This window comes from Platalea leucorodia, assembly GCF_965183815.1.
Source record: "Platalea leucorodia genome assembly, chromosome: 7".
NCBI classification, from domain to species: domain Eukaryota; kingdom Metazoa; phylum Chordata; class Aves; order Pelecaniformes; family Threskiornithidae; genus Platalea; species Platalea leucorodia.
In genome coordinates, this window is record NC_138829.1 from 57,646,658 (window position 1) to 57,660,694 (window position 14,037).

Genomic DNA, 14,037 nt, shown 5'->3' on the forward strand with positions numbered 1-14,037 from the left:
TTGGAGAGTTGCTGTAACAAGTTAAGTTGGAAGACAAAACAAATAAAAACCAGAAATGCAACTTAGCTACAACCCCCTAAATGCTGTACTCTAATTTTTTTAACCTAGCTGATTGGATAAGATGGCAGGTATGTAAGCAATACTCTCCACTTCTGGCTGTCCCAGTGTGCTGTTAACCTTCCCTTGCTGGCCAGCAGCAGGCAATAGTCTCCTGTCATGGTCAGGTGCACAGTGGGTCTCTAACCAGAACTGCAGAGTTCAGTGAGATTAGCTCTGAGTGTATGCAATAGGCTTGGCAGAATGGAGAGCAAAAGGAAGATATTACTTTAAGGCTATATATGTTGTCTGTAAATGTAGAGTCACTCACTGTCTCTTCTTTCACTGAGCTGTGAGTAATCAAAAGATCCATGCTAGGTTGTTTCTGAAGAAGATACTGCCCCATTTAACTGCCCTGCATGCATTGTTTCAGCCTGAGCATACATACTTTGCTTCTGGTGTATTGGAAAAATGTCATAATGTGCAAAACCGAAAATTATGTGGGAAACATATGAAGATGCACAAAATAATGAAATTCCATGGGTAGAAGGATCTTGTTGAATGGACTTAAGAAATTCTCATCAATATAACTTTAATGTGGTGTAGTTTTGTTGTCGTCCCCCCCCCAATGTCTTATTCAGATGATGATGATGTTTTGTTCCACCAACAAAACGCAGCATTAACTTAGAGTTCTGGATTACTCACAGCAGAAACATGGCTGTTATGTGCAAACTTTCTATGTTCTGCCAAGGTCAACTTGTGGGGGTTGAGATGAAACTGTTTCCTAAACTGTGAAAGTGATCCCGAGTACCCAGCCTCCTGGAATGCCTGGGAGGTTTTATGGATTCCTTCTCCTTTAAGCCCTCTAGCAGGGTATCTGCTAATGCAGGCTTGCTCTGCCTGCCCGCCTCACTCTAGTGAGGCTGACTTTGAAGGAGGGAAAGCACTGCTTTGTTTTGACTCTTAATTTTGTTTTATGACTCCTTGTTTGCCTCCGGAAGGAGCATTTCCAGCAGCCTTTTCTGTAGATAACTAAGGCAAAAGGGACTTCTGGTGTTGGAAAAGATGACAGTAACAGACTCATGTTTGAATATGACAGCAAATCCACAAAAGGAACTGGAGGGTGTTGGCTTATACTGAAATCTACTTTCGTAGCACCTAGGAAAGGTGTTCCCTGCTGCCAGCAGTTCAGTGGCACTCCTGCTGCTGACCTGGCTGGGCACCGCATCTGCTCTTGTGCAGGTACAGCCCGCGGTGTTTTGCAGCCCAAGGGGAGGGTGCAGTGGCCAGGCACAGCATGGCCCAGGGACCCTCTCTGCCTGTGACCAGATTTCGGGACTGGCAGGTTCACGTGAGTAACTACCTGAAGCCAAGCCAAGAGGCAGAGTTAAACCCGAGTGGCTTTATATGTCTCTAATCTGGCTCACTCTGTAGCTGGAACCCTAATTTGGGAAGGGCTGGTGAAAGGTCTCCTGTCATTCAGGTGATGGAAACAAAAGGTAGCAAAACAGGTTTTGGCCTGGGGCCGAGGATCTGCACTGGGCTTGCTCTTCTCACCAACTCGGGGGGGGGTGTGTGCGCGTGTGCTGGTCCTATGACCAGGCAGGTCTACTGGTGCCTGAAGGTTACTGGAAAGACCCCTCCTGAGGGTGCCTTCCAAAGCACCAAATATGTTGCCCCTGTGTCAGGCTGACTTTGCACTCCCCCCACCGCTGTTCATAAACTGCTGCGGGTCTGGCTCTGCTTGCCCAGTGCTCCTGCAGGTGGCCACAGCCTCAGCCACAGCCTCCCATTTCTGATGGCTCAGGACCGAGCATGCTCTGGGAAAGCTTACTGTTAGACACATGCACCAAAGTGAAGCTGTCAGAGTGGTTGCTTTAACTGCTTGAAGTGATGCAGTTACAAACCATATGTGTTTATTAACATGCTTTATGGAAGAGTGTGGAAGACTAATAGGATTAAGCTGATTAGTAGCTTTATCTTTCTAGGTGCTGCTTATGTACTGTTTTTCTATATGTAATGTGACCCCTAAGGTTATTTAATGCCTCTCCTTGATGTTGACTGGGAACGAGTCTGACGTAAATTCAGGGCTTGCGTGCAACTATGGAGAGTTTGATGCATGTTTTTAGGACAACACAAAACCAATCTTTGCCTCTGCAGAAGCAGAGATCTGTGCTGAGTGCACAGAGGTGGTGTGGTACAGGAGTTGACTAGAGTGAGCCTAGATGGTGGTGATAATGGTCCTTCAAGGGCAGGACTTGCCACGCCTCTCTTAAATTGATGGTAGCCTTTGAGATGAACCCATTCTCTGCCTATGAGGCAGATGAAGTTGGAAATATGCGCTCAGGGTGAAGTGCAGGAATCCTGCTTGATGAGTCAGACCCGGATTATATTCCTAAATCTTCATTTCTCTGTGTTCTGATTTTTTTACGTCATTAACTCTTTGCCTGTGCTATACAGGATGTTCATGCAGGGCTTAAAATCTAAGGGACACCTGACTCTGCAGGGATTTCCAGGCTTTCACAGTGTAGCTGGCAGACTTGGATCCTGGGAAGCTCTGGCTTAGGTCAGGACCTGAAGATGAAGGTTCTGTGTAAGTACAGAAAATAGTATGAAATTTCAGTCAGACCTAGAAAGAAACAGCAGAAAGATGTCTTCCCTCAGCTGAAGTAGTTGCTCTTTTCAGACCTGTAAAGAGGACCTTGCCTGAACTCCCTGAACTTGCTTATGCCAAGTCGATGTCGGGTCTACTGTATTTACTGTCTGAACAGAAACACAATGCACTACAGTCTCGCCCTAATTTTATCTGAATCAGCTGCCACTACTCTGGAGCAGAAGCAAGAAAAAACAAAATTAATATCTGAATAAACAACCCATTAATTTGATGGCAACTGTTGGTCTCCATTTCAGGGTCCAGAAAGCAGCCCGGGCAGTGAGCTAATGAGAACACCAGAGCTGTGCAGACTTGGGGGAGGTGGGGGGTAGAGAAGAAAACAGAACAAACACTCTTTTTGTAGCTTGGAGCTAAGGGGATTCAGCCAAAGGTTAATTGCTTTCTACCCTAAAATGCTGTGAAGTGTTGCTGCGTGGTGTCATACAGCTGCTTCGTTCCAGCCTAGGGGTGTCTGTTTCAGTGGTGGGTGGCATGAGCCAATATCCTTTTCTTAAACGCACGGGGGTGTTGCGAGATCTCTTCAGTTAAGATTTCCAAAAATCTGGTAGAGCTTGGTTGGTATTGTTTAGGAGGTCACTGCACCATGGAAGCAGGGAGCAAAAATACCAAATGAGCAGTCCCTCTGTCTCCTCGCTTCTCCCTCACTGGCAAAAATGTGGAGAGGGAGCGAGTGGTAAATTCTTGATGGATGAGCCCTGCATAGCCAGGAGGAGCTGGGGACTCAAGGAAAGGGACAGGCTTTATCGCTCTGTGGTCACCTGCTAGTGCAACAAGCACGTTTGCTGCCTTCACTGCCAGTGGCTAATTGCCCAATTCTGGGTGCTTGCTCAGAAATGAGGGTACTGAGCTCATGTGCAAACCATCTTCTTCCCCCTACCAATCTTCCATTGCAGGCTTGAGGCTCTACAGGGGATAGGTAGTGATAGTCAGCCCCAAGGACATGGTGAAAATGTCAAAGCATTTTGAGCAAAATGATCAGGGGCAAAAACAGGCTGTGGGTGAGACCTGAGAGTAACCCCAGCAATCCAGGCAGGATCCCCAGGCCTGCAGCCACCTGGTACACAGGAAAGGGGAATGGAGCTCTTGTGCTCATCGCATTCTGCCCTGAAACTGTTTCTCCTGGCTAATCATCTCCTAATAACATGGAAAGGAGGTCTGTATGCAAGACCTGACTGTACGGCCACCTTTGTAGTGAAAGGCAGAGTCCTTTTGTTTTCCACTTGTGCTCAACCTGGTTCCAGTAACCTGCTGCTTGCTCTTCAGTAGGAATTTGTTTAGGGAATGTAAATTGTTTTCTCTGGCTCATCTTTACACTGTTGAGTAAAAGATGCTACAGGAATCAAAAGATAAGTATAGAAAAGGAAGTCTGGAAGAGACTTCCAGAATTAGAGTAATATAAAGTCATTCACAGAAGTCCTGGCCATCTAGGGATGGTGAGACCAAGGGTTATAGATTAAGACACTGAACTGCAGGTCTCTGTAATGAGAGCGTTCCCATCATGGTCAGCTTGGTGTCCAGCAACCTAGGAGTGTTTACCTTATTTGTATATTCTCATCTTTACTGGAGCTCTACTTCTGGTGCGTATATCTGGAATAATAAATCCCACAAGCTTCCAAGTACTTTCAGTTTGGGAGTCCTAAAACACTTGGGGTAGACCTCCAGTTGGGTGGAGAACACTGAACCTGTCATCTGTTGTGGTTCTTCCTAGACCCTGATGGCTGCTCTTGCTTGTCACCGAGTATGGTCAGGAGACCCAGATCTAGGAGAGTCTAATAGTAAACTTCATGTTAATGTCACCTTTGTCTCTTAGCCAATGTTTCTTGTGTGAACTTCAATCTTAATGCTCAAATCTGTTATTCCTATGACTTTTTTTTTCCATGCACAATTCTGTCTGTCATGCAGCTTTCACACTGTGCAGGACTTAAAGCAATAAAATAACTTTCTAGTAGACTGGGGCTGTTGTGACAGCTTGGAAGTCTCCTGCTGGCTGGTGGGAAACCAAAACTCTCAAAAAACCCAGAAAGCTGGAAGGGGGAAAAATTGCCCCGTACTGTTGTGCAGTCCTGTGGCACTGACCAGGTTTCCCTGTCTGGAGATAATCCTGGTGGAAGAGAACCGATACTTGTGTGATTAGATGAAAGTAAACGGAAATCCTTCGGGCCTCTGACCTGTCTGTAGAGTGAGTAAACTTCTGACTTTAGTGTTTGCAGGTGAAGTCCCAGTATTGCAAATGATTCTGCTAATATCCCTTCTGTGACCTGCTTGTCACTGTTTCTCCTGCCTGGTCATTCTGCCCGTTTCCTTGTGAGCATTGTTTCCTTGCTGGCTTTTACTTGTGCTTTCAACATCTATTTTAGTTCATGACCCCGCATCTTAAGTTTATCATAGATAGGGTTTAAATTCGTTACCTCTTTTTTCCTAGCTAGTTTTAAGACATTCTCTAATTGGATTCTGATGACTAAGCAGTGGCTGGTCTGGGCACAGGATGGGAAAAGCTTACAGGTTTGGTCCATGCTGAAATCTGCCTGTGGATGAAGGCAAATGTATCAAATGAATAAAGATTTGATTAGTAAAACAAATGTTTATAGCTCAGAACTATGTGCCTGAACTTCAGTTAAGCTACAGAGCTGCATGGGTGAGGAGGATGCACTGTAGCAGCCCATGTGGGAAAGGATCTTAACTTCCACTGTCCTTGCTGAGTAGGTGTGAGCTCGGTGCTTGCCACCATGGTGTTTGCCGTGGCAGTTGCAGAGAGTAGCAATAGAAACTCTCTTCCTTGGGAAGGCTGGGACACCCTTGATCTGCGGCAGCAGCACCTGGTTCCTGGCACTGTGTGCAGTGTGGGTTTTTCCTTGAACGTGTGTGTGGAAAGTACTTTCTCTAAAAGTCTATGAAATCTTAATGTTCTCTCCTGGCTCCTGCGTAGTCAGGACAGCATCGCTGAAAACTGTCTTGCATGAAGCTCAATGCAGGCATCCTATTCACTCGTGTTTCTGATAATGTCATGGACTACCATATCTGATTGTCTAGATATTAGAACCTTTCACTCTGTGTTATGAGTATGTTGTAGTAAGGGCTCAGAGTATTCATATGGCTGTTGTAACTGGCAACAGATGTTGCTTTGAAGAATAAGCTTTCTGCCATGAAAAACCTGTCTTTGGTGCCACTTGGCCGAAACTCTGCCTTGAACAAAGGAGTACCATAGTGAAATTCTCCTTGAACTCTATCTTGGTCTCTGTAAAACATGACTGTCTCTTCTTGATCTTGCTAATGTTTTCTGGTTGAAACTGGGTGCTAATATAAAAACCACCTAGCCTATTTCTGTACTACTAACTTGTGCTCAAGCAAGTGTGTGCTCATTTAATGTTGGAGTTTGACTATGTTCATGCCTGGCTCAGGTAAGGCGGAGTTGTTTCCTCTGTGATTCTTATACTGAATGACAGGATGGTCTGAGAAAGCCCCGGAGGTTTTATTAGTGTCTGTTCCTATCTCAGTCATGTGTGCATGGCTCAGCTTGCACTGCTGTGCACAGTCTGGTTCCACCCAACTGCAAAAAGGCAAAGTGTAGGATCGCAGCACTGTTCCAGATAATCAAGCTTTTTCCAGACATAATCCCCCTCAGTAAGGAGAAGATGCAGGCAATAGGGGAGCTCGGCATAGGTGTGCCTTGGGCTCTCATTTGCCCTCTATGTAGATTCCCCCCCCTTTTTCTGACAATGAAAGAATAGGCCCCAGTTGGTCTGCTTCTAGAGAATACTCTTAAGTTGCATGGTGCTCAGGCAGCTTATGATCAACTATGGAGCACAAACAGCCCTTAGTGTTTGGTAGGCTGGATAAACTGCCGCTGAGAAACCTGCTGCTGACCTGACAGCAGTATGCTGTGAAGCCAATGGTATGCCTGTCTCCATACAATGTGGAGCTGCTGTTCTTATCACATCATGTATGTAGTCCTGTTAAGCACTCCCAAGAGCTGCCTCAGTGAGGGCTGGCCCTTTCTGGTTGATGGGGGGAGGAAAGGCTGGGGTAAGCAGCCACCGGGCTCAGGTGGCAGTGCTCTTCAGCCTCAGGGTGCCCGTGGAGGAGCTGTCCTGGGGTTACTGCAAGGACCAGGCTCTTCCAAGCTTTCTGTCCTCAGGTTGGCACTTGCACCCCTCCCTACCTCTGTTTTGAACTGGAGATAAAGTGAATAGGCCTTTGCAGTTTTGCCATATGTAAAGTGGTTAAAGCATCTTTTCAACAAGGTTTTGGTATGTGTTCTGCTTTTGAAGTCTCCTATTGCAAATAGCATGATGTACTCTCTGCTTTTGTTGGAACTGGGTGTTGCAAATAGGATGAGGCTCTCTTTCTCTACGTCAATACAATAGAAAACAATAAGTTTTTCTAGAAGAAATTTGTCCGAGTCAGCAGGATTGCCTAAACTTTTAGAGAAAACTACAGCCCACACTGCCAATGGTAGACTTGCAGGGTATCAATCTCTCTCTTTTTCCCTACTTGCTTTCTGGTCTAACTGAAGGTGCTAAAGCTGACTTGTTAGTTTGCAACATGAATGGTCACTGAACCTGTAGTAGGACTGGGGGAAAGGGTTTGTAATATTACTTAGATGGCTCTATTAGCAACACTTTGTATGAGTAAGTTGGTGAATAGTGTTGTTATGAGCCATCTGCCCGTGCCTGCAGTTGCTCAGCAGCCTGAAAGTGCACTTTGAAGTGAGTTCTAGTAGAGCCGGCCCTAGTAAGCTCTTGCTTTTTATTCCCAGAACTGTTGCACAAACTTAACATCAAGTGTCATAGGAGTCCTGGATCTTGTCAATGAAGCACATGGGAAGTCTGAAAGATTTTGCAGGGTCTGAGAGATCTCCAAAGTAGCTTTAGACTTTTGCCACTATTTCATGGGAAACAAATCTTTCCTTGTTTTCTTTTTTCCACTTGATAATACTGTTAAACTCATTTTCTGCAAACCTGCTTTCAACTAATTTATACTGGAAGTAATTGGACACACCTAACGAAAAGCATAGTGGAATTTTGCTACGAACTGCAATGTTCTCTTCAAGTCACTGGTCTCTTCCATTTGATAATTGTTGTAACAGCAGTTAAGTAACCTGACTTCTCCCCTTCCAGTGACGAAGGCTTAAAATGAGTCTTCAAGACCGTAACTATTCTCTAAAGCTTCCTTAACAAAGTGGCACTTATTACTCTCTTAATGCCTTGCTATCTAACATTAGGCTGCTGCTCAGCCTTCAGAGAGATCTTATCGGAATAGTTAACCATGGCAAGGGCTTTAGGCACTTTAGGGCTACTGCTTATCTTGTTGAGGAGTCCAAGGGGATCATGGTGATCCTGTTTGTTTGACTGCAGTCGTCTTGTATAGAGACCATGTTCATTCTACTCTCAAATCCATAACATATTCATATTATGTGCTTATCTGCTGATTCCATAAGGGGATCCTGGTCCATCCATACCCAGAACTGTAGCGTTTCTGGGCAACAGCAGTATTTAGTTTGCTATTCTGGTTGCAGCTCTTCCTAGCGTGCCCCTAGCATGGCAGGTGCCATGTGTACAGTGTGTCCAGTTCCCACCCCTCTTCCATATGGTTCACTGAATACCACCTCTCTTGTGCTTTGTTGAAGGGATCTCAATCATATAGATTTCTTCAGCCTTTTGCAAGGTTGTGGTGATGCCTAAAAGTCCATGGGTGGCTTTTGAGCACAGAAGACACAACAGAGCTGTTAGCGAGCATGTTGCTGCCGTCTACCAGCTAGCACAGCAAGTTCCCACCCTGCGTGGTGGGTGCTGTGAGCTTTTGCCCCAGCTCTGTGGGGGATGCGTCTCTGCCTTCGGGGCCTGTTCTCTGCACTTGGGTCCTTCTTGTGATCTGCTGACAGAAGAAAATGTGTGTCCTGGTCACTTCATGAAGGCTCATGAGCCTAAAGCATCCGAGTAGTCAGTCCAGAGCTGCCTGCTAGGGCTGTGTCCAAAGCAGCCTTTGCACTACTTCCTTCTCCAAGACCTTGGTGTCTCTCAAATATCCATCAGGTCTTTCAAGCAGATGAAGCAGATGGAAGAATCTGAAGCATCCACGGGACTGCAGCTGGGTCTAGCACGGGCTTGCCAGGCAGCAAGGCCAAGTCACTCCGCTATCCGCAAGCGTTAAGTGCGATGAGTCTGTTTGGGGAAGAGCAAGAGCTGAGCAGCAGCCGTGCAAATGCTCAGCAGCCTGTGTTAGGCTGCAAACCCCTGCTCTTTCCAAAACAAAAGCTCTAGGGTAGACCTACCTCTGAGGCATTGCTTACAGCACCAACCCTTCAAAGATGTCGTACGTGGCATTGTTTGTTGTTAGCTTAGCAGGCTGTGCAGGCTGCATCTTTGACCACCTATGGCTGTCCTCTCTCTACAAGAAACAGTGCGGAGATAATGCTCCTGAAGAAAAACTGGATTTGTCCCTTCAGAGGTGTGAAGTTGGGCCTTGATATTCCTTCAACATGTGGTCGATGTATCCCTGAATGGTGCAGGTGTTGCTGGCCTCCCGGTTCTTGAGGCAGCTGAAGCAGGGCTGAGCGCCTGGCTGAAGGGGCTTCTTGTCTCCAGAATCAAACTCTTGAGGGAAACGGATGCCTCATCTCATCTCTTACTAGACAAACCAACTTTGCCTGTAGGCACATGCAAAAAAAAAAAAAAAAAAAAATCCAATGTGGTTCTGAGGTTTTTAAACAGTCACCATCTAGAGTAAACTTATATGGGGCAGGCTTATGTTAAAGGGTCTGCTCCCAGAAGGCTTTTTAAGCCATCAAGAGGGCTGGAAGGCATTTGGGCTGCTACAGTATAGCCTGCTCTCTGCAAGAGCTCCTGCTCCACGTTCAGTCCAGCAAGGCTCTTAGCCCATCTACGTGAGAATAGCTGTAATGCTATGAATGATTTCTTGTGGAAACTTTAGCTATTGTGCTTAGTGGGTTTACAGGAGCTTTTTGAGTCTGCTTTTAATGTATTTGTGTTGGTGGGGATTCTGAGTGGAATTACATGCCCAAGCTTTCAGATGACTGCTGTAAATACACAGATCCACTCCAGTCTCTTACTTCACAGTAGCAGCTGCTGCGGTGTTACAGAAACTTCATAGCTTTGACTGCATCTTATTAGTTCAGCACACTATTAATATCCCAGCAGCTTTTTGTATTAATTTCCACACTTAATATTTGTTCTCTTTCCTTCTTCGCTGCCCCTCCTCCCTTTCTTCACACTCAGTGATTAAACTAAATTCATCTTGGGGCTGTTTCATTTACGATGCCCTCGCTGCCCACACCAAAGAGGGGAACTAGACTGGAAGCAAAACAATTGCGCTAACAGTCACCAGGTATATTTAGTGGCAGTGTCATCTGACATGCATTTATTGCTCAGAACTAGCATCTTTCTGCTTCCATATGGAGCGTTTGTAGGGCTGGCAAAATCTTTCCAGAGAAACAGCTGCTGATTGGCTCTTCTTGTCTATTTGGGGAAGGATCTGTCCTTAAATACTTAGTTATTCCGCTTGCTAAAAATGGCATCAAGCACTTGGCGCTATCAGGATGGGCTTGAAACTTCACTGAGATGTATTGGCTGTGTTGCACCAAGACCTGGTGAATCCTTGTCTCTCCCAGAGAAACGACTGCACAAGTACCGGCAAGAAAACTAGTGGGTGTAGGTGGTACTTGCGCAAGTCACTGCATGGGACTCTAAAATGTAAATTACAGTCTTCCTCTGGAAGGTTTTAAAACCAAGTATCACATTATTATGGTTAAGTGGCTCTGGTGAAAAGGCTACAAGAGTGAGGTGCATCTCGGGTACTATTTGTTCTTAATGTGTAGAAATTCTAGCCCGAATGGCAGCAACGCCTCTTCTTTGTGAGGTGCTGCATCTCAATAAGGTGGAGAATACAGGTTGTCTTCTGAGTAGAGACTGGGAGCCAACTTGCCTTGGCCAGTCTGCTAATAACCAGAAGCAGGGCAGGAAGGAAGTCTCCATCAAGCGTTTGGCATGACTTCCCCAGCCCCCAAGTGAGTAAACCCTCTGGCTGACAGCTAACGCCGAGTGAGGCACAGGTCCTAGGTTGGGCAACTCACCAAGGAGAATAAAAGGATTTTACCCCTTTGGTTGAGGGTGACTACTTGCCACTTGTCCCCAGAGCTCACAATGCCAGCTGTCTGGGTGTCAGGTTTTTCTGACAGAGTACCGAGGGATGGGTTTTACCCCAGAGCCCGGGGGGTTTGCTCACCTCTGAGCTCTTGCTGTGACACCTCACGCAACTGTGAGCAGCGAGTGAATTCGTATGATATCACCTTGAAACAGAGGCTGGCGTAGGGCAGTTTGAGGGTCTAGGACACTGAAATACCTTCCTGCCCAAAATAGTTTGAATTAGTTGATCTGCATGGCATGCTGCCAGCCTTCAAGGAGAACTGGGGAGGCCTGGCTACTGGTCAGCAGGCTGGGCCGGGCGATAGGAAGTTATTAATAGCTGATCTTCCGTGGAAAGAATGAGTTTGGCTTAGATGTGATGCAAAGCCGCTAGCTGGTACAGCAAGCGCACGCTGGACGTCTTGTTTATTAATGTTTGAATGAGCAGCTTATGCCCTGTGGAGAGCTTCGAGCCTCGTGGCCTGAGGTCTCCTGGTATTGGCCTTTGAATCCAAGTTGTGTGGTCAGGCTGTACAGGTGCAGGTCTGAAGAAAAGAGGCTGCCAGCTCTTGGTCAGCCTCAGTGTGTGGTGGGTGTTTCTGCTCGTCCTCAGTAAATTTAGGTTCCCTCAAGTTCCCCTATGCTCCAGCTCTCACCTGTAGGAGTCAGCTCTCTGTTTCTGAAGCAGCTTGATTTAAGGACAGAGAAGTAAGGAAGATGCTTTTCCGCACATGGAGATTTTATAAAGAAAGATTATCTAAAAAAACTAAACCCAAACGTGACCAGTGTGGAATAAAGGGTGGAGGAGGTTTGGAGCAGTAAACAAACAAAAGTTCCCCTCTTGAGTGGAATGGCGATGAGGAACTCCCTAGGGAGGATTTAGCTGGATCAAAGGTTACAGTAAAGCGCACCAGTTTAATAGATGAGCTTTTCCAAGAGTCGTGCACATCAGTGCAGTATGAACATGTTTATCTTCTATGAATTTCCTTAACTCACAGAAAGAATGTTAAAGCTCAACACCCTTCAAGGTCTGGAAAAGCCGCTCTTTCTCAGCTGAAATGGGAGCCCAGTTTTCTAGTTGCTTTGGACATGGTTTGTGTATGACTTCACTTGGAGTATGATGAGGAAAATGCCATAAAGTCTCTGTCCAGATAAAAATCCACCTCTGAAAGTGTGTGGTCATGATAGCCTCTTGCCCAGCTTTGGAGGCGGCTGAAGTCAGGTGAAGGTTTCTGGTGTGCAGGAGGTATAGCACACCCGGGGCCTCTGGGATGGGAAGATGAGGAGGTGGCAGAGCATTTCACAGAAGGCGCTTGGTGAGTGTCTCGGTTGAACTATACCAACAGGTCCTCTCCTTTAAATGGCTTTTGGGCAAACTGTGATCAGAGTTGCTTTAACGATGTTCTTGCAGGTATCGGTTGGGTTTGTTCTTGTGCCTTTGATTGGAGTCTGCCACTGGTTTTTCGTGTTTGCTGGGGGTTTTTTTGGTTTGGTGTTTTTTTGTTTGTTTGTTTGTTTTGGGTTTTTGGGGGTTTTTTTTGGTGGTGGTTTTTTCTTTTTTTTTGGTGAGGTGAAGGCTAGGAAAATGAAGTGGTATTGTCTTCTGTCTGAGGCTTGTATTTCCCTTTGTATCCTTCAGTTCCCTTCAGGAACAGCTACCACTTGCAGGAAACTAATGCAAGGCTCTGGTTTAATACAGAGAGGTCTCCAAGCCAAGCCCTGTTTCAGTGGGACTGGAGTTATACGTCCTCTGTAACAACTGGTGCTTCTTAAGGGAGCTGCTGTCCCCCAGAATAACTCTGTGGATCAAGTTTTGTCCTCTTGCTCGTCTTAAAGTTCATGCTTCTGATTGTCCTGCTTAGAAAGAGGATTGCCAACAGAGAAGGAAGGGCAATGAAGAGAAGCTGATGGAATATCCATTTCTTCTTATTAAAAATGGTTCTTATGAAAGTAGTTCTTCTCCCGACTCCTGCAGAGAAACTCTATTTCCTTGGTGCTTGTTGCTGATGTATGTTCTCGTCGGTTTGATTTCCGCCCTGGAAAACAGGTGTAGAGATGCTATAAGTAGCAAGAAGTCTAATGCATGCAGGGAGTTCCTCGCAGACTCTAAATTACAGTTTTCCTTCCTGTGCCGCAACCTCAGGTCCCTGACCTGCAACTGCAGCGTATTTTCTGTGACTAACAGCTGTAATTCCCTAATTATCATGCTCTGTTCTCCTGCTGTGCTGTAGATTTTGTTACCAAGGAAGCAAACCAAGTTTCCTCATTCCTACCCTTGCTCTGTACACTTCCAACTGTTTCAAATCCACCATTTGATGCAGCCCATAAAGACAAATGACTATCTCCTGTTTCAAATATTCAAAGTCTCCAGAACATAATATGTATCTACATGCTGGGGAGGAAGAGGACAAAATAAGTCTTTCTGGCCTTTCTTTTAGTGAAGGCAGCTGGTCCAGAGCTATTCCTAGGTTAGAAAAAGTACCTTTATCAGCTGTGACCATCCTGTGCGGAATGCTGGACTAAAAGTGGTCTCGGACAGTGGGTTCAAGTAAATGGTGCTTCTGGAAAACCCTGGAAAAGGCAGGTGCATGTTAAACTCTGACAGCAGGCTGTATGTGTGTGGTGTAACTGGCATACAGGCCTCATTGTTTGGGGATGACTGACATGGTGATGGGGCCGATGAGTCATTTTCTTTTTGCCCTCTCCATTTTGGAGGTTGGGGACAAATGATTGTGTGCCGGATAGACAGAAATGAGAACAAACCTGTGCTAATCTAGATGATTAGAGCAATACAGCCAGACTGTATTGTGACAGTAAGCAGCTGATTAAAATATCACAGAAGCATGTTAAGAAGCAGGAAAACCTATTTTCTACAAAAAGCACAACTAAATATTAACCTACTAAGTACCAAAAGTATACTTGTCTGCTGCACGCGCTTTAGCCTTTATTGGATGATGCCCATCATCCTCCTGAGGGATGCTCGCAGGTAAGCCTAATGCTCCAGGCAATTGTCAGTTTGGGCTTGATCAGTCTAATGTGGCTGTGCCCCGGGCACTTGCGTAAGGCCCCCGTTGCCCTGGGTGGGAGTCAGCAATAAACAGGAATGCTGTCCACGGGCCCAGCCTCCGGTAACTGATGTTTCACATCTCGCTCCAGAAATATCATCCAAGTTGCACCATGAATGAT